Source organism: Mobula birostris, chromosome 16, assembly GCF_030028105.1.
Source record: "Mobula birostris isolate sMobBir1 chromosome 16, sMobBir1.hap1, whole genome shotgun sequence".
NCBI classification, from domain to species: domain Eukaryota; kingdom Metazoa; phylum Chordata; class Chondrichthyes; order Myliobatiformes; family Myliobatidae; genus Mobula; species Mobula birostris.
Genome location: NC_092385.1, coordinates 35,870,521 through 35,891,315, shown reverse-complemented (window position 1 = coordinate 35,891,315; position 20,795 = coordinate 35,870,521). Strand labels below are relative to the sequence as shown.

General features: G+C 46.9%; 1 non-coding gene and 1 pseudogene across 1 annotated transcript; both read right to left on the bottom strand.

The window, feature by feature from the left end:
* Window positions 1–15,277: 15,277 nt before the first annotated feature.
* On the bottom strand, window positions 15,278–15,363 carry LOC140211319 (U4 spliceosomal RNA; annotated as a pseudogene).
* Window positions 15,364–16,920: 1,557 nt separating this feature from the next.
* On the bottom strand, window positions 16,921–17,061 carry LOC140211315 (U4 spliceosomal RNA). Its single transcript, XR_011889418.1, has one exon. It is a non-coding gene; the product is annotated as a U4 spliceosomal RNA (small nuclear RNA).
* Between the last annotated feature and the right edge of the window lie 3,734 nt (window positions 17,062–20,795).

The window sequence follows — 20,795 nt, the reverse complement described above, 5'->3', positions numbered from 1 at the left end:
AGTGGATGGCTATGTGCGGAGCCAAAACACATGGGGGAGATTTTGAATAATTTCTTTTCTTTGGTATTCACTGAGGAGAAGGATATTGAATTGTGTAAGGTAAAGGAAACAAGGAGGGTAGTCATGGAAAGTATGACAATTAAAGAAAAGGAAGTACTGGCACTTTTAAGGAATATAAAAGTGGATAAGTCTCCGGGTCCGGACAAGATATTCCCTAGGACCTTAAGGGAAGTTAATGCAGAAATAGCAAGGGCTCTGACAGAAATATTTCAAATGTCATTAGAAACGGGGATGGTGCCGGAAGATTGGCATATTGCTCATGTGGTTCCATTGTTTAAAAAGGGTTCTAAGAGTAAACCTGGCAATTATCGGCCTGTGAGTTTGACATCAGTGGTGGGTAAATTGATGGAAAGTATTCTTAGAGATGGTATATATAATTATCTGGATAGATAGGGTCTGATTAGGAACAGTCAACATGGATTTGTGCGTGGAAGGTCATGTTTGACAAATCTTATTGAATTTTTTGATGAGGTTACTAAGAAAGTTGGCGAGCGTAAAGCGGTGGATGTTGTCTATATGGACTTCAGTAAGGCCTTTGACAAGGTTCCACACAGAAGGATAGTTAGGAAGGTTCAATCATTAGGCATTAATATCGAAGTAGTAAAATGGATTCAGCAGTGGCCAGATGGGAGATGCCAGAGAGTATTGGTGGATAACTGTGTGTCAGATTGGAGGACGGTGTATAGCGGTGTGCGTCAGGGATCTGTTCTGGGTCCAATGTTGTTTGTCATATATATTAATGATCTGGATGATGGGTTGTAAATTGGATTAGTAAGTATGCAGATGATACTAAGATAGGTGGCGTTGTGGATGATGAGGTAGGTTTTCAAAGCTTGCAGAGAGATTTAGGACAGTTAGTAGTGTGGGCTGAAAGATGGCAGATAGAGTTTAAAGCTGAAATATGTGAGGTGCTACATTTTGGTGGGACCAATCAAAGTAGGACATACATGGTAAATGGTAGGGCACTGAAGAATGCTGTAGAACAGAGGGATCTAGGAATAATGGTACATAGTTCCCTGAAGGTGGAATCTCATGTGGATAGGGTGGTGAAGAAAGCTTTTGGTATGCTGGCCTTTATTAATCAGAACATTGAGTATAGGAGTTGGGATGTAATGTTGAAATTGTATAGGGCATTGGTAAGGCCAAATTTGGAGTATTGTGTACAGTTCTGGTCACGGAATTATAGGAAAGATGTCAATAAAATTGAGAGAGTACAGAGGAGGTTTACTAAAATGTTGCCTAAGTTTCACCTCCTAAGTTACAGAGAAAGGTTGAACAAGTTAGGTCTTTATTCTTTGCTGTGTAGAAGGTTGAGGGGGAACTTGATAGAGGTGTTTAAAATTATGAGGGGGATTGATAGAGTTGACATGGATAGGCTTTTTCCATTGAGAGTGGGGAAGATTCAAACGAGGACATGAGTTGAGAGTTAAAGGATAAAAGTTTAGGGGTAACATGAGGGGGAACTTCTTTACTCAGAGAGTGGTGGCTGTGTGGAACGAGCTTCCAGCAGAAGTGGTTGAGGCAGGTTCGATGTTGTTGTTTAAAGTTAAATTGGATATAGATATATGGACAGGAAAGGAATGGAGGGTTATGGGCTGAGTGCAGGTTGGTGGGACTAGGTGTGAGTAAGAGTTCGGCATGGACTAGAAGGGCCAAGATGGCCTGTTTCCGTGCTGTAATTGTTATATAGTTATATGGTTATACTAGGCAGCACATCCTACTCCTGATTCATTCTCTCATTTGGGTTTGGAAACCAGATGAGAACAGAAATCTTCCAAAAACAGGAAGTGAACTGTGGTCCTCGATCAGACACAATATCCTGAAGGAGGTCGTGCAGCCTGAACACATGCTGAACGATGAAGGTGGCAATTTCATGAGCTTGGGGGAGAGTAATGAAGAGACTGCTTTGGAGAACCGGTCCACAACTACCAGAATGGCAGTGACCCCATCTGACAGAGGCAGACCAGTGATGAAAGCACCGAGAGGTGGGATGAGGAGTGGTGAGGCACACACAGTGGGCAATGCAGACCAGCAGGGTGGTGGTGTGACGTCTTGTTCTGAGCACAAATGGGACAGACAGAGACAAAGTCATGGAATCCGGGGACATAAATCAACATCTGTATAAATTCCTGGATCTGTTGAACCCCCAGATGGGAAGAGTGACCCCACTCCAACACTCAGGGGCACACAGTGGCAGGAACAAACAGCAGGTTCGGAGGACCCCACATGGGCCTGGATCCGACTTTTTTGCAGCTCACCTCTGCTTCTGTTCCCTAAATCACCAGAGCAGCTTTGCACAAGTGAGGAATGACAGGTGTTGTCCTCAATGGTACGGTGAAGAGAGCATAGGTCTGAGTATTTTTGCTGCCAGGTCTGTTGGTGAGGGGGAAAGTAAACTGGGTGAAGAAGAGAGCCCGGTGGACTTGACGAAACTGAAGTATCTTGGTATCATGAATGCAGGAGAGGTTCGTGGGTTCTCCCTATACCATAACTGGGTGCTCTGCTCCCTCCAGCCAGTGTCGCCGTGCCCCCAGGACCTCTTTGACAGCCAGAAGTTCTCAGTTTCCGACATGGGATGGGAAAGAAAATCCACAGAAGAGCACTAGGAGAGTGCAGCTCTTAGGCCAACATCTGACACATCAACCTCCAGGTGATGCCCTGCATGTCTGTAGATGTGAACTTCCCACTATTCAGGACATTTATAAACACAGGTGTGAGAAAGGTGCCTGAAGAATCATTGGGACCTGAGTCACTCTAACCACAAACTGTTCCAGCTGCTATCGTCCAGGAAATGGTAACGCAGCATAAAAGCCAGGACCAACAGGCTCCAGGACAGCTTCTTCCACCAGGCCATCAGACTGATTAATTCACGCTGATACAATTGTATTTCTATGTTATATTGACTGTCCTGTTTTTTGTACATACTATTTATTATAGATTACTATAAATTGCGCATTTAGACAGAATCGTAACGTAAAGATTTTTACTCCTCATGATTATAGAGGTTGTAAGTAATAAAGTCAATTCAATTCGACTCCAGTGGCAGATCAGGCAAATCAGCAAGCTTGGAGAGCTGTTCCTTAAGGTTGCCTTCCGCCAAAAGTTGAAGGGGTTCTGTGGAAAGGGGGATCTTGCTGGTACCCAGCGGCCAACAATCCAAAGCCTTGACATCAATATTCTGTCTCATGTGTTGAGTGGGGACTCACAAACTTTGAGCCTGAGTGATACTCATGAGGTTCCGGGCTGGCCGGAATCAATAAATGCCTGAAGCTCATGGGTTTACCAACCCAAAGACAAGAAAGCTGGGAGCATTACGTGCTTGCAGGGAGAATCATCCCCTCAAATTTCCCTTCCTGCTGACAGGTAACCTCTTTCACCGGGCACTTGAGACAGGATGCTCAGAAGTGTCCTGGAGTGCCGCGTTAGAGGCAGGAACTTGCTCCCCTGTGGCGGTTCTCAGCCCTCCTGAGGTAGGTGCATGACCGACTATTCCTCCACAGACCACTAGGTGATGAGAGAAAGGGTGAAGGCAGAAACTGATCTCTTTGCACCACTCTATTGTCTATGCAAATGGCCAGATTTATCAGGAAATCCCGGCTGTCCTGCTCATCATGCGCTGAGACCTCACGCCGGACCCCAGTGCTCAGCCCACGCTGGGAAGCGGTCATGAGGTGTGGTAAACCATATATATATGTTGTAACTGGGTTACCTGTCTGGACGTGCCCCTCTGCTGACTGCTCCTGTGGATCCTCCCACATCCCCTGAATAAAGGCGACTGGGCCATTGCTCCTCCTCTCAGTCCAAGGGCAGATACTCAGCATGGTGGAGGTCACATTTTACTGCTAATAAAAGCCTTTCAGTATTTACTCTACTTCCAGTCTTTTGGAGCTATTGATAGTGCATCAATTTTATTAGCAGTAATTTTAAAGCATGGAACACATCCTGAGACCCGACAAGTTAGACCTCGACCGGCAAACACCTGAAGCTGGAAATGCTTTCGAACTCTGGCTGGCCTGCTTCAAATCATAACTAGAGGCAATTGAAGTGACCGAGTCCACCGCGAAGTGCAGAGTTCTCCTCTCCAGGGTCAGTCCACAGGTCTACTCGATGATCAGAGACCAGCTGAGCTACGACGGCGCAATGAGTGCCCTCAAAAGGCAATACCTGCGGCCGGTAAACACCGTCTATGCACGACATCGCTTAGTGACACGGCAGCAGCGGCCCGGGGAGTCAAGCGCTAGGTTTGTCTGGCCCTGCAGACACTCGTGCGGACCTGCGACTGCCGAGAACTGACGGCCAAACAGCATGCGGAGCTCCTAGTGTGAGACGCCTTCGTCATGGGGACCAGGTCAATGTATGTGCGCCAGCAGCTGCTGGAACTAGCTGATCTTACGTTCGGTGATTGAGCTGGCCGACACGCTGGAGGCCGTTCTGCACAACTCTGAGGCTCTCCAGGCACGTGATCCCCCGATGGCCTCGTGGACACCGCAGACCCTGCAACCCACCGGCAAATCGACCACGGCTGCTGCCAGTCGCAAGTCCGCGAAGTGCTACTTCTGCGGACTCGAGAAGCACCCCTGGAACCGCTGCCCGGCTCGACAAGCTACCTGCTCCAGCTGCGGAAAGAAGGGCCACTTCGCCAAGGGCTGTAAGTCCAAACCGCGAGCAGGATCGAGCAGCGCCGCGTGTGAGGCATGGGGGTTGCCATCTTGCCTGCACGCCGCCACCACGTGCGAGACATGGGGGCGGCCATCTTGGTCAGCGCCACGTCCCACCGCCTACGACCCACGGGGCACCCCACCGCACCGGACTAAGACAGCAACTCAAGTCTGGCCTCTGTGACCAAAGCGCTTCCCCACCAGCTCGCAAGGTCAACTATGGACATCCTGGTGGAGAGTTTTATCCACCCGGACACGGTGCAGCGTTGCGGATTTGCGATACGGCCGGTAAGTCAGAGGGTCGCCATGGCTTCAGGGTCGCATACAACAGACATCCGGGGGGGTTGTGTAGCGAGGCTAGTGGTGCAGGGCACAGAATATCGAGACTTTACATTACTGGTCATGTCTCAACTGTGTGCCCCTGTGCTATTGGGGCTCGACTTCCAGAGCCACCTGAAAAGCCTGACAATGGAGTATGATGGGCCCTTCCCACCAATCACTGTCGTAAATCCCCAGTTTTGTAGGAATACGTCACATATCCCGCTACTGACTACCCCCCCACACCGACCCGCACATTCCACCCAACACCATGCCAACAGCCGCACTACCAACGCCACTTGCGGCCTCTCCACCCTCAAGATCCCTCCCCCACCGCTGTTCGCCAACCTGACCCCCGACTGTAAACCTGTGGCAACTAAAAGCAGGAGGTACAGCGCGGCGGACAGAGCTTTCATTAAGTCGGAGGTGCAGCGGCTGCTCAGGGAGGGGGTCATTGAGGCAAGCACAAGTCCTTGGAGGGCGCAGGTGGTGGTTGTTCGGAATGGGGAGAAGAATAGGATGGTCGTGGACTATAGCCAGACCATCAATAGGTTCACGCAGCTCGACGCGTACCCTCTACCCCGCATCGCGGATATGGTCAATCAGATAGCACAGTACAAGGTGTACTCGACCATAAACCTAAAATCCGCTTACCATCAGCTCCCCATCCGCCGGGAGGACCGCACTTACACCGCCTTCGAGGCAGATGGCAGGTTTTATCACTTCCTGCGCGTCCCCTTCGGTGTCACAAATGGTGTATCTGTCTTCCAGAGGGAAATGGACCGAATGGTGGACCAGTGCCAACTGAAGGCCACGTTCCCATATCTGGATAACATCACCATCTGTGGTCACGACCGGCAGGATCACGACAACAACCTCCAAAAATTTTTCCAAGCGGCCAAAGCTTTCAATCTCACCTATAACAAGGATAAGTGTGTGTTCAGAACCACCCCACTTGCTATCCTTGGGTGTGTCGTGGAGAATGGAGTCATTGGCCCTGACCCCGACCGTATGTGCCACCTGTTGGAACTCCCTCTTCCCAACACCCTCAGAACCCTCAAAAGGTGCCTGGGCTTCTTTTCATATTACGCCCAATGGGTCTCTAACTACACAGACAAGGCCCGCCCCTGATCATATCCACCACATTCCCCCTCTCAGCCGAGACCAGCGCAGCCTTCAGCCGCATAAAAGGGGACATTGCCAAAGCAGCAATGCATGCGGTGGATGAGGCCATTCCCTTCCAAGTAGAGAGTGACGCCTCCGACTTTGCGCTGGCTGCTACCCTCAACGAGGCAGGAAGACCAGTGGCATTCTTCTCCCATACCCTTCAAGGCCCTGAAATTCGGCACTCCGCGGTAGAGAAAGAGGCCCAGGCCATAGTGGAAGCTATTAGGCACTGGAGGCACTATCTCGCCAGCAAAAAATTCACCCTGCTGACTGACCAGCGCTCAGTCGCATTCATGTTTAGTAACCAACAGCGGGGCAAACTCAAAAATAATAAAATTCTGAGGTGGAGAATTGAACTCTCCACCTACAACTATAACATCATGTACAGGCCTGGGAAGCTCAACGAACCCTCCGATGCCCTATCCCAGGGAGTGTGCGCCAGCGCGCAGATCGACCGGCTATACGCCCTACATGTCGATCTTTGCCACCCGGGGGTCACCCGGCTTTTCCACTTCGTGAAAGCCCGGAACCTGCCTTACTCCCTTGAGGAGATCAGGACGATGACCAGGGACTGCCAAGTCGGCGCAGAGTGCAAACCCCACTTCTACCGACCCGAAAAGGCACCACTCATCAAGGCCACCCACCCCTTTGAGCGACTGAGTGTTGACTTTAAGGGCCTCCTTCCCTCCACCGAACGCAATGTGTACTTTCTTAATGTTATCGTCGAGTACTCGCGGTTCCCCTTTGCCAACCCCTGCCCCGACACCACTACCACATCAGTTATAAAAGCCCTGCGCAAGCTCTTCATTCTGTTCGGATACCCATGCTATATCCACAGTGACAGAGGGTCCTCGTTTATGAGTGACGAGCTGCGCCAATACCTGCTGGCTAGGGGAATTGCAACCAGTAGGACCACGAGCTATAATCCCCGGGGGAATGGACAGGTAGAGAAGGAGAATGCCACTGTGTGGAAAGCCACACTCTTAGCCCTCAGGTCAAAGGGACTGCCAGTCTCCCGTTGGCAGGAGGTCCTTCCCGAGGCACTCCACTCCATCCGCTCCCTGTTATGCACGGCCACCAATGCCACCCCTCATGAGCGGCTCTTTTCATTTCCCAGAAAGTCGACCACTGGAACCACCCTGCCATCTTGGCTGACGTCCCTGGGGTCAGTGCTGCTCTGGAAACAAGCGAGGAGCAATAAATACTCCCCGATGGTCGATGGGTTCACTGACTTCATGCGAACCCTCAGTATGCCTACGTGGGAGGACACGGTCTCCATCCGCGACCTGGTGCCCACAGGAGCACCGGGCCCCTACCCTGAACACTCCGTGGTGACTATTGACCCCGTACCCACCGATAAATATACCCACGAGACACCGCGCACTCCAAACCCTACACAGATACCACACCACACTCCCATACCGGGCGTGACGCACATGCACAAGGGATTACCGACGCCTAACGTGCTGGCACCTGAAGTCAGGCCGGAACCAGCACAAGCGCCGTCGCCGAAGCAATCACCACTAGTGCTACGTAGATCACAGCGACGGACTCGACCGCCTGATAGACTTAACCTGTAAATATACTTCTTGTAAATATTGTCAGTCACTTCACCCCGCGGGACTCTTTTTTTAAAAAAAAGGAGGGGTGAATATGGTAAACCATATATATATGTTGTAACTGGGTTACCTGTCTGGACACGCCCCTCTGCTGACTGCTCCTGTGGCTCCTCCCGCAGAACCCTGAATAAAGGCGATTGTGTCAGTGCTCCTCCTCTCGGTCCAGGGCTGACACTCAGCATGGACGAGGTCCCATTTTACTGCTAATAAAAGCCTTTAAGTATTTACTCCACTTCCAGTCTTTTGGAGTTATTGATAGTGCATCATGAGGGATCTCTCATTCCACCCCATCTCAACTGCGAGCCTGCAGAACTTTACTGATAGTCCCTCACTGGTCCTTTCCCTTGGCGCAGGTCCAGGAGTGGGCAGCAAGCGTTCTCTTGATCTCGACTACAAGTTGCTGCAGGGGAATCCTGTTCTCGTAGAGGGTTGAACTGAGCAGAGGTGCGCCTGAGAGATTCTCCACATCGGCCAGTTTGCGTGCATCCTCACCGAACTGACCTGGCTGGGCCGGGAAAGTCAGCTCACACTGGGTAATGAAGTTTCTGCGGCTGCCGGGGTCACCAGGGTACATGACTGGTGGAGGAAAGCTCGGTTTTGATCCGGAAACTGCTGGGGGAATGGGGCTCCAGTGGCCGAGGCTGACGAGACTGTTACTGAGGAGGAAATGGGAGATGCTGGGACTGTCCTGACTGATTCTGAGAGCCGCTGAACTGTCACTGCAAACGCTGACCCTGTTCTCCCCAAACAACACACACAAAATGCTAGAGAACTTAGCAGCCCAGGCAGCATCTATGCACATGAATAATTTCTTCTTCCTATTTAGACTGGGCTTGCCACTCTAAAAGCGACAGTCGCGCTTCGCGAGCATTTCTGCCAAACGGACCCCACTGACTTAACCTTCTCTTCTACCTGCCGAACGAACTTCGGTTTGGACTGCGCCTGTCGCACAGCGTAAGCCATTCCGCCAGCCCGGCCTCCACTCAATTTCACTCCTTTCCCACCTGCCTAACAAAATGCAGGCCCAAAGTCAGCTGTTCTCTCTGCACTGGGTCTATTTTAGTGATTGAGTCTCACTGATAGTGTGTTCAGTGATGGGCCAAGTGCTGAGGAAGACACGGCAGCAGAACAAACGATTCACTGCGTTTCAATACGAACTGTACAGAACAAAATGATAAAAATAATAAACACTAGGCCAACAGGACCGCTGACTAAAATCTAACGCTGTCACTGTGGCACAGAAGCAGTAACTGAATACTAAACTCACACTGTCGATCTGAATTGGAATCTTCATTCCCAGAGTGTGGATACGGTAAGCAGGGAGCGTTACTATCATTGTGCCTCGGTCAAGACTGTAAAAAAGTAAAGTTGGTTAAATACAACCACAAATAAACTCTAAATGGCCGGAACATACATACTCAGGAGCATGACCGTGAGGACGCCCAGACTCTGCAGCTGAGTCCGTGGTTGTGACTGGATTTCCCCTCTGCCATGGAAAACCAAGCCCTTGCCCACATGTCATCTATGTCCTGTGCCTTTGCCTTTACACCTTCTTCTCCTTGGACAGAGCAAAAGTAGAATTGCCATGACCCTTGTCTTTTTTCTCTCTCTCAGATGGGTCAGTGCTGTAGCTGGTTTCAAAGAACCAGAGACCCTGGTTCACTCCTGAACTCGCGTACCATCTGCATGCAGGCTGCTCATTATCGCTGTGACAGAGTGCATTCCACCTGGGTGCCCTGCTTTCCTCTCACTTCCCAAAAATGTGCTGGGGTTGGTATGTTAGTCCGCCTAATGTGTAGGTGAGTGGTAGAACCTGGGAGAGTTGAGGAGAACGTGGTGAGAATGAAATGGTCTAGGGTAATCCTATTTGCCCACATCCCCAACTCCTTTCTGTCCAAAGTCCTTTTAAATGTTGTAATTTGGACTGCCCCGCCAGTCCTCCATGTAACTACCACCTTCCGTATGAACTACTTACCACTCAAATCTCCTTTAAGATTTCACCTCTCAGCCAAAACGAATGCCCCCTAGCTTTAGACTCCCTTGTCATGGGGTAAAAAAAAACTTCTAGTATCCATCCTATCTACAGTATGTCCTCACTATTTTATTTTCCAGACAAAGGGATTCGGTTATGCTTTGGAGCTCCAGAAAAGAATCGAAAGAAAAGCACGAGAGCCCTGGGGAACTTTTGTATGTTAAGTTTTTCCTTTAGAGAGGCGCACACATATGATGTGGTGGTGTAATGACGTATGCCATTCAAGTACTTTTACATGAAACCAGTAATTTATTCTGTAAACATCAAAGAATGCTTAATCACATAATAGATTTACATTATTGCTCAAATATTATTGAAATATCAAATACACAACACTCCTCCTTGCTGAGTTATAAACTCCAACTCAATAATGAATGCATCTAAACTATATACACATTGTACTACATAATACAACAACTATCTAGATATCCACAGGATGATAATTTTTTAAATTGCCCCATTCAGGCCTAAAGATTTGATTACTGTGAAGGATATCTTAATCTTGTGGGATAACATCTCTCCTGACAAGGCAGGGAATCACTCTGCTTGGCAATTGCAACTTGTGACTGTGAAGCAATCGCAGGTTCTGGGGCCTCCTCCGTGGTGGTTGTAGGAATTAACTCTGGGACTGCAGGAAGTGGTTCTGACAGCTCTGGGCTCCTTTCTTCTCTCTAACAATTGACTCTGCTTTCCTTAATGTATCATCTCCAGATGACATCAGAAGCAATCTTCACTGTGTAGGAGAGTAGCTTCTGTGTAGCTTCTTGGCTACTGGGATCACTGTATTGCCCATGGATTCCACTCAACTTGGGAAAAAATTCCTTCGGCCTCCCTGTGATCTGGATCACTGGCTACTTTATCACTGATGGTATAAGGAACCAGAACTTTGAAAAATTGGTGTAGCATTTTCATTTAACACTATTTTAACCCTGATATGTTTGAGTTTTCCAATGCCTTCCTTGGAAACTGTGGTTACTTCATCATCCATCATCTTTTTAAATTTGCTTTCACTTGACGATTTTGCAGGGATGTGGCATGCAAATGATGGAAGGATCTCCAATCAACTTGTAGTTGTCTCAGCCAATCAAGGATCCACAATGCTGGCCCTCTTGTTTTTACGACCTACAAACCCAATGTAGTTTGTTAGCTGTTGTATTTCACTCTTATGATTGTCATTCTCACAGGATTGATCTTTTCTCTAGTATAAGTTCATAACTGGATATCTGCGTGCTTCAGTTCAGTATCTTTGTAATGCCGTTCAAACTCGTTTAGTGGAATGAGTGAAGCAGCCAAGCCAACGTCCAATTCCATTTTTATTAACTTGCCGTTCACTTCTGGTGTAAGCCATATTGCTTGTCTATTTAAAAACGCAAACAACAGGAATGACGAAGGGTCTCGGCCCGAAATGTCGACTGCACCTCTTCCTAGAGATGCTGCCTAGCCTGCTGCGTTCACCAGCAACTTTGATGTGTGTTGCTTGTCTATTGTTAGTTTTCACACTGTAAATCTCAAGATTACCCATTGTCACATACCCCGTGACGGGGATAAAGAACCAGCAGAGATGGAAAACACTTTGGAGTCCAGTATTGCTATAAACTAATAATATTTATTAGTAACTCCGCAATACAGTAATATAAATGTAGATAAATCAAACAGGTTAGCAATGATTATATATAGAAGCAAGTGTGAAATATATATGTATGAAAACCAAGCTTCTTTAAGTCTAGGGGTAAAAAGATACAGTCTTCCGATGTTGAGTAAAGTTCAGTTCAGTTCGTGGTATTTATTTGAGTCTTGATGGAGAGAGAGAGAGAGAGAGAGAGAGAGTTGAGTCTTCAGGTGAGCTGATGCCGTCGATCTTCTCGTCGTCCTCCGAAATCCTTTACAAGTCACCGACTGTGACTTTAACCAGGGGGACCAGTTTTCCTGTGGTGGAGCTATCACCCCAGCAAGGGTGGACACATAGACAACTCCCCACCAGTCAACCCCTTCTTTACCATTGGAATAGCAATTTGGATCAATCCTCCAAAAACCCACTTTCTCTGCAGGCACAACAATGCTCATTCAGTGTGCAGATCACGTGTCCTCGGTCTGTATCATCTGACCTCCCATTTATTACTCTGTGCTGAGCATCACCTGTCATTCAAAGAGTCCCTCCTTCCTTTGTCTGTGAAGGAGTGCACAAGCAGGCAACAAGTCCTTGAAGAAATATCAACAACCTGCTGAAAACCATAACATCGAGTGTCCATTAAATAACACTGCCTTCGGTCACCATAGCAACTTATGAGCTGCTCGGTGCTGTCTCCAACTCCAAACTCAGTAAAAATCCAAAGCTACTTTCAATGCCTTAAAGTGACAGTCCAACCATTAATCTTCGTCTCTCTCTCTCCTTTCCAAACGAACCATCAATGATGAATGTCTCTCTCTGTCTCTCTTCAAGCAGTTAATAGGGGGACTCCTGGATCCCCTCACACCATCATGATCAGATTTTTCATTAACAGCATGCAGATTAGTGCTCTTTTTGAAACTGCAACTTGTCTTTTTATCTTTTTCCCCATGCAGTCCATTTATTTTTGTTTGCTCTTTATATGTATCCACCTTTGTTGCATTTTCAGCAATTTTCACCTTTAAACCTGTGTTGGTCTGGTGTATGTGAGCCCCTGCCACAAGGTAACACAATTGGTTCAGCTAGGCAGGTTTTTATTTTAACATTGCAATTTTGTTCTCACTCACTTTCATTCCTGCTTGCAACTCAATTGGTTCTCTGGCTGCTGTTTCCATTGAAGAAGCAATTTCAACTTCTCTTTTAAATATAAGTTGTGCTTCAATTAGGAGCCGTTTTCGAATGCTTTCTTGCAAGATTCCCCAAACTAAACAATCTCTCGGTGCATCATGAAGCCCATCACTGAACTGACAATGCTCAACCAATCCCTTCAATTCAGTCATGAAAGCTGAAAAAGATTCCCCATCCACTTGTTAAAAAAAAGTGTTCTGTAATCAACGATGGTTTCAGTTCTAAATGTTTCTGCATTACTTTCACTAAAGCTCATTTCGGCTGGTTTGCTTGGAGCAGTCAAACTTCAAGCTAAACTGTCTTCTTTTCCACCTACAAACCCTTCAGCAAAACTGGCACTTGCTTTTCATTGGCAATTTCAAAATATTGCTCAATACGTTCAGTATACATAACCCAGTTATCTGTTGAACAATCAAATGCATCTATCTTTCCAATGTACCCGCCATTTTCTAGTTTTGAAACAGAAGGTCATATTGATTGGAAGATCATGCTCAAGGGCAAAAGAGTCAACTGATGGCCCTGTTTGGGAACAACTCTGGGAAGTGATGCAGAGATTCATTATATACAACTGCATGGGCTAAGACTCTGGGAACACAGTTACAACATAAGGGGCTGATTATTTAAAACTGAGGTGAGTTGAGCTTCTTCTCCCAAAGGACAATGAACTCTGGAATTTGTTGTTCCAAGGGGTGGTGGAGGCTAGATTAATAAAAATATTTAAGGTGGAGATGGATAAATAGGTGAAAGGTCAAGGAATTGAGGGTCATTGATTCAAGATTGAAAATTGTTTAATTTCATTACCAGTACACAAGTATAAAGGAGAACAAAACACAAGTTAGCTTATATATATAGATTGATTGAATGAATGCACATAAAGCGACGCTGGGCACAGGAGTGTTTTTTATTTATTGTTGTTATCACCCCAGTACTCGCTGTTTATGAACCTGTGAATTTTGTCGGTTTTCTGCCTTCTTTTAAAAAAAAAACTCAACCATCTCTCTCCCTTTCTGAAGAAATGCATGCTTCGACCTCTGGCTCCTCTCCCTCCCACTTCAGGATCTCTTGGACATGATCAGAAACATCCCGGACCCTGGCACGAGGGAGGCAAACTACCATCCAGGTCTCTGGACTTCGTCCACAGAATCGTCTATCTGACCCCTTAACTATCGAGTTATTACTACTGCCCTCCTCTTCCGTTCCCTACCCTTCTTAGCTACAGGGCCGGAGGCACGGCCACTATTGCTTCCCCCAGGTATGCTGTCCCCCCAACAGTACTCAAACAGGAGTACTTATTGTCAAGGGGCACAGCCACAGCGGTACTCTCTAGTACCTGATTCTTCCTATTCCTCCTCCTAACCTTGACCCACTTGTCTGCCTCCCGTGGCCCCGGTGTGACCACCTGCCTGTAACGCCTCACTCTCCCTGACCAGACGAAGGTCATCGAGCTGCAGCTGCAGTTCCCTAACGCGGTCTCCTAGGAGCTGCATCTCGGCGCACATGTGGATGTCCGGGAGACTCCACTACCTCCCACATCCAGCACTGAGAACGTCAAGCTGCCCTCACACTCATACTTCCCCCTCTCTTCAAATAACAGGGGAAAAAATGAAAAATCAAACCCTCTTCACCTTGCCCGTTTCCACCTAAGCCCTTAAGCCTTCACTCTGCTCCCGGCTCACTCTGCAGCCCGCAAACTACGCTGCCCAATGTATAAGGCTGTGTTCCTTTTAAATCTTCCTCACTTCACTCCCTGACGTCACACACCTGCGCAGTCCTGCTTCTCTCAACGCTGATGAAAAAACCGAAAAATTCAAAAAAGCTTCCTCTGCACTCCTGCTCCAATTTTCAGACTTCCTTCTCCGACTTGTGTATTCCATCACCACCAACTGGAGCTCCGAACTTGTCTGGGCAAAGATCATCCACAATTCTCCAGTCATCTTCCACTGGCATGCCTCCCTTTGAATGCCGGAACAGATTCCAGCCATCACTCTTCCCCGACCAAGGGACTGACTTGGGAGTTCCTGCTGCTGAGCAGTTGGTCCAATGCGGTTGCAAGCACAAGTGGAGACGGGCCAGGACACACTCAGAAACCGTATGCCCGCCAGTCACCACCACACCGCTCAATATTTCATCTTTCTGAAGCTAAAGCTAAATCATCTGTTATAATCCTAAAATCAAAAACTGTGCCCAGTCTTATGCCATTTGTATAATTGTCAGAGTACTGTATATATTACTTTCGGCGGTGGACGAAGTGCACTAACTCTGTGGTTTTAATCGAGTTTGCGGCTGAAAAGATCTACATGGCGCTCTATTATTTGACATCAATTGATCACATGACACACACAACAAAATGTTAAAATGCAGTTGATAGTCGGCACGGTAAATCCACAAGCCCATGAAGTCCTCTCCCACAGCAGCTTTTGAATGAAGAATTATAGAGTAACAGCAGAAAAGACAGTACAAGATCAGGGAGACAAAGCGAGTAATGACACTTGAGGACTGGAAATCACAATTACACAGAAAAGCCAAACAGGGAAAGGCAAAGGAGTGATAACATTAAATAGTCATTGGCCACCTGCAATATTCTGAGAGCCGAGTTTATGTCTTATCTATCTTTTGAAACAGAGTGAAGTCTCCGCAGAGACTGTTAAAAATTGCCAATGCCGACTATATTTCAAGTCGTCATAGCGGGGTATTGGGAAAAGTTTTCAATAAGCATATTGGTGATTTAGGGAATAGAAGGAGAGGTGAGCTGCAAAAAAGTCGGATCCAGGCCCGGGTGGGTTCCTCCCAACCTGCTGTTTGCTCCTGCCACTGTGTGCCCCTGAGTGTTGGAGTGGGGTCACTCTTCCCATCTGGGGGTTCAACAGATCCAGGAATTTATACAGATGTTGATTTATGTCCCCGGATTCCATGACTTTGTCTCTGTCTGTCCCATTTGTGCTCAGAACAAGACGTCACACCACCACCCTGCTGGTCTGCATTGCCCACTGTGTGTGCCTCACTGCCCCTAGTCCCGCCTCTCGGTGCTTTCATCACTGGTCTGCCTCTGTCAGATGGGGTCACTGCCATTCTGGTAGTTGTGGACCGGCTCTCCAAAGTAGTCTCTTCATTACTCTCCCCCAAGCTCATGAAATTGCCACCTTCATCGTTCAGCACGTGCTCAGGCTGCATGACCTCCTTCGGGATGTTGTGTCTGATCGAGGACCACAGTTCACTTGCCGTTTTTGGAAGATTTCTGTTCTCATCTGGTTTCCAAACCCAACTGAGAGAATGAATCAGCAGTAGGATGTGTTGCCTGTGTCTTCCATCACCACCATCTGGAGCTCCCAACTTGTCTGGGCAAAGATCGCCCACAATTACCTCCAGTCATCTTCCACTGGCATGCCTCCCTTTGAATGCCAGAACAGATTCCAGCCATCACTCTTCCCCGACCAAGGGACTGACTTGGGAGTTCCTGCTGCTGAGCAGTTGGTCAAATGTTGCAAACACAAGTGGAGACGGCCAGGACACACTCAGAAACCGTATGCCCGGCAGGCTGATCGGCTCTGCCAACAGGCAAGGCCCCTCTCAAGCCAAGGAAGAAAGTCTGGCTGCAATCTAGAGATCTCCCTTTGAAAGCTGCAAATTGGCTCAGTGCTACGTGAGACCAGTTATAGTAGAAACAGCTACCAAGAGCTTCTTATAGACTGCACCTACCATCATATTCACCCAGTGTTCCATGCTTTCCAGCTGAAGCTCTGCTTTCTCCAGTCACCACCACACCCCTCAATATTTCATCTTTCTGAAGCTAAAGCTAAATCATCTGTTATAATCCTAAAATCAAAAACTGTCTTATGTCCAGTCTTATGCCATTTGTATAATTGTCAGAGTATGTATTATTTTAGGCAGTCGACGAACTGTACTAACTGTGCTTTTAATCGAGTTTGCGGCTGAAAAGGCCTACACGGCGCCCTATCATGTGACACCAAATGATCACATGACACACACAACGAAAAATAATAGTTTCGATAAAATGCCGTTGATAGTCGGCACGGTAAATCCACAAGCTGATGAAGTCCTCTCCCGCAGCGGCTTTTGAATGAAGAATGATGGAGTAACAGCAGAAAAGACAGTACAAGATCAGGGAGACAAAGCGAGTAATGACACTTGAGGACTGGAAATCACAATTACACGGAAAAGGCAAAGGAGTGATAACATTAAATAGTCATTGGCCACCTGCAATATTCTGACAGTCGAGTTCATGTTTGATCTATCTTTTGAAACAGAGTGAAGTCTCCGCAGAGACTGTCAAAAATTGCCAATGCCGACTATATTTCAAGTCGTCATAGCGGGGTATTGGGAAAAGTTTTCAATAAGCAATAATCGCGCCTCGGGTAAACCTCATCGGCTACGATACTGCCACTGCGCAAAGCTACTGAATAGACGGGGGGAGCACAGGTCTAGAAATCATGTACACTTCACACTGAGAGTGACTAAAACATTATTTATCAGTACATTTAGTATCATTATATATAATAATACTTGGCGTATTATTTTCTTTGTTACTAATATACAAACCTTCTAAACCGACAAAGATATTAAAACAAAATTTAAAGTGATGGATTATGGGATACGATATACTAATCCTATGTTTTACGTCACTAACGGGAGTTGCTTTAAGGGAGCATCTCTACGTTGCGCGTTTGCCTTATCGAGGTATAAGGCTGCGTGGTCGGTGGGAGGCTTACTTTCCTGCCACCATAAATGTTGATTTATTTACTGGTGTTCGTCCTTCCATTCTGATTTCAAGTTGCTTTGGGTTTCAGTCCAGCATTAAAATGTCATAGCAACACACACAAAATGCTGGAGGAACTCAGCGGGCCAGGCAGGTTCTATGGAAAAAGCAAACAGTCAACGTTTGTGGCTGAGACCGCCAGCATTTTGTGTGTGTTGCTTGGATTTCCAGCATCTGGAGATTTTCTCGTGCTTGTGATTAAAATATCAGCGATGAATACTTTTTATAAACACATCATTCAACTTCGATTTGTGTTTTTTTATCTTCACAAAATTCACATATGGGAAACATTAAAATGATACATTAATGACCTATGGTGTGAGTTTTTCAGAAAGTACTTAACTCAAAATATAAAAAAAGAATGTTTGCAATACAGGACAGATTATTGGTATTAACATGTTATCGGCTAAAATACACTGAAGTTAATCTTCATGATTTCACTTCAAAATGTGTCCCTTCTCCATAGGGCTCAAGCAGTGACTGCACCCAGCTTTCATGTGTCCCTCAATAAATAAGCTGAGATCTTGGGCTATATTTGTTTGAGCTCACAGGTGTCCACCACACCGTGATCTGAACCACCACTGAATTTAGTCAGAATCGGAATCAGGTTTATTCTCACCGGTATATGTCATGAAATTTGTTGATTTGCAGCAGCAGTATAGTGCAATATATAAAACATAACTATTACAGTAAGATAAAATAAATAAATATACGTTATAGTGCAAAAAGAGAGCAATATAATTAATGACATTGTGGGATCATGGACTATTCAGAAATCTGATGCCGGAGGGGAAAAGCTGTTCCTGAAATGTTGAGAGTGTGTCTTCAGGTGCCTTTACCTCCTCCCCGATGGTAGTGATGAGAGTCCTCAATGATGGAGATTGAGACATCATTATGATGTCATAATAGACATCAGAGAGAGAGAGAGAGAGAGAGAGAAACCTTCACTGCTTTTTCAGTATCAATACAGTGAACAGTGTTGTTTGTCTCTCTGTGAACCCCGGTACTGCACAGAACACAACAAGGATAGGAGCAGGAGTCAGCCGCCAGGCCTCTCGGGCCTGCCCGATGCCATTCAGTGTGAGCATGGCTGATTTATGCTGCTCTCAGCTCCTGTGTTAGTCCACAACAACCTACAGAGAGGAGGTGAAAGAGCTCGAGGCTTGGTGCCAGGCAAATAACCTCTTCCTCAATGTCAACAGGACAAGCAAGATGGTTGTCGGCTTCAGGAGAACTCGCACCACTCACACCTCCCTTTACGTCGGGGAAAATAGCCAGCAGTTTCAAACTCCTGGGTGTGCACATCTTGCACAACCTCTCATGGTCCCAGAATGCATTATACACAATGAGGAAAGCTCACCAATGCCTCTAATCTCTGAGGAGAGCTGGCCTATGTACATCTATACTCTAGTCCCTCTGGTGATGCACAGCAGAGAGCATCCTGACAAGCTGCATCGCTGCTCGGTATGGAAACTGCACATGGCCGACAGGAATGCTCTACAAAGGGTAGTCAAAACTGTCCAACTCACCACTGCCCCCAGCCTAGACACCATCAATAGGATCAAAAGGTACATTTAATGTCAGAGGAATGTATACAATATACATCCTGAAATTCTTTTTCTTCACAAACATCCATGAAAATAGATGAACGTCCCAAAGAACGAATGAAGGTTAAATGTTAAAACCCCAAAGCTCCCCCCAGCTCCCCCTCCCACGCATAATCAGCAGCAAAGTAACGATCCCCCTCCCCACCAGCAAAAACAATCAGCACCCCCCACCAAGCACTCAAGCGTGCAGCAAAGTGTCATTAAAGACACAGACTTGAGCACCCTAAAGTCAACTCATTCACCCAGTATTCGACATACCACAGGCTCTCTCTCTCCCTATTAAGGGAAAAAGGGGTGTCCCCATTTCACAGCGAGAGGGGAGACATAACAAACGACTCGCTGATTTATGATGTTAAAAGTCTGGTGTGAGCTCTTTCCGAGCTCTGCACCAAGAGAGCTCAGGTCTCTGAACACACAGCCCACTGCAGCTATCCCGCTGCTGCCGATGTTCTGTGTTCTCCCGCGACATCTCAGTCTGGGGCACCAGCCTTGAATCAGCCCACCTCCAGAGCCACGAAAATCCGGAACACTGAAGGTGCACAAGTCTTCCCGGCCACGTCCTAGGAATATGAAAAATTGGCCGGTCGTGAGGCCCCGAGAGCGGGTCCCATTCCTGCAAAGAACCAAATTCAGAGTGCAACTCCAGGCCAGGGTCCTCAAAAGAACTTTGAAAAGGAAAAGAAAGAGATATCAAAGATAGAAATAGAGCTGTTTCCGAAGATGCAGGCAAAGGAGTCGCCGTTTAGTGCCATCATCACTTCAGCTTGCCCATCAATACATACATACAGAAAGATGCCGGAAAAGGGCCAATGACATCATAAAGGACCCCACCCACCGTGCTCATGGTCTGTCTGTACCACTCCCATCGGGGGGGGGCCGGGAGGGTATGGGCAGGACCACCAGATTCAAAAGCACTGACTTTACCCAAGCAGTAAGGCTGATCAACACCTCCATTCATTATCTCACACTTCCACACCCCCAGCCACCTCTAGTTTATCATTTTCTGTCAGTCCTGTGCCTGGCATCACTTTTTGGGCATGCAATCAATCTATGTAAATAAGCTAACTTACGTGTTTATATTTATTGTGTTTTACTATTATTATTGAGTGTCCCTGACCTTAATGTGTCGTTTGTGCTGCACTGAACCCAGAGTGACAATTATTTCGTTCTCCTTTATACTTGTGTACTGGAAATGATATCAAACAATTTTGAATCTTGAATTAATAGCCCTCAACTCCTTGATCTTTCACCTATTTATCCATCTCCACCTGAAATATTTTTAATAATCTAGCCTCCACCACCCTTTGGGACAACAAATGCCAGAGTTCATTGTCCTTTGGGAGAAGAAGCTCAACACACCTCAGTTTTAAATAATCAGCCCCTTATGTTGTAACCATGTCCCCGGAGACTTACCCCGTGCAGTTGTTTGTGATGAAGCTCTGCATCGTGTCCCAGAATTCTTCCCAAACAGGGCCATGAGTTGGCTCTTTTGCCCCTTGAGTATGATTTTCCAATCAATATGATCTTCTGTTTCAATATAATATTCATGTTTCCTCCTGCACCCTGGAATGCCTTGTTTCCAGAAATCTATCCGTCTTCTACTTAAGTATATCCATTTTTGGCCCCCCCTTAGCCTTTTGAGATTGACATTTCAACAGGTTCTATACCTCTGAGGGAAGAAATTCTTCCTCACCTCAGTCTTAGACATCATTCTTTATCAGTAGATGTCAACCAATGGTTGTCAAATCACAGCCAACAGAATCAAT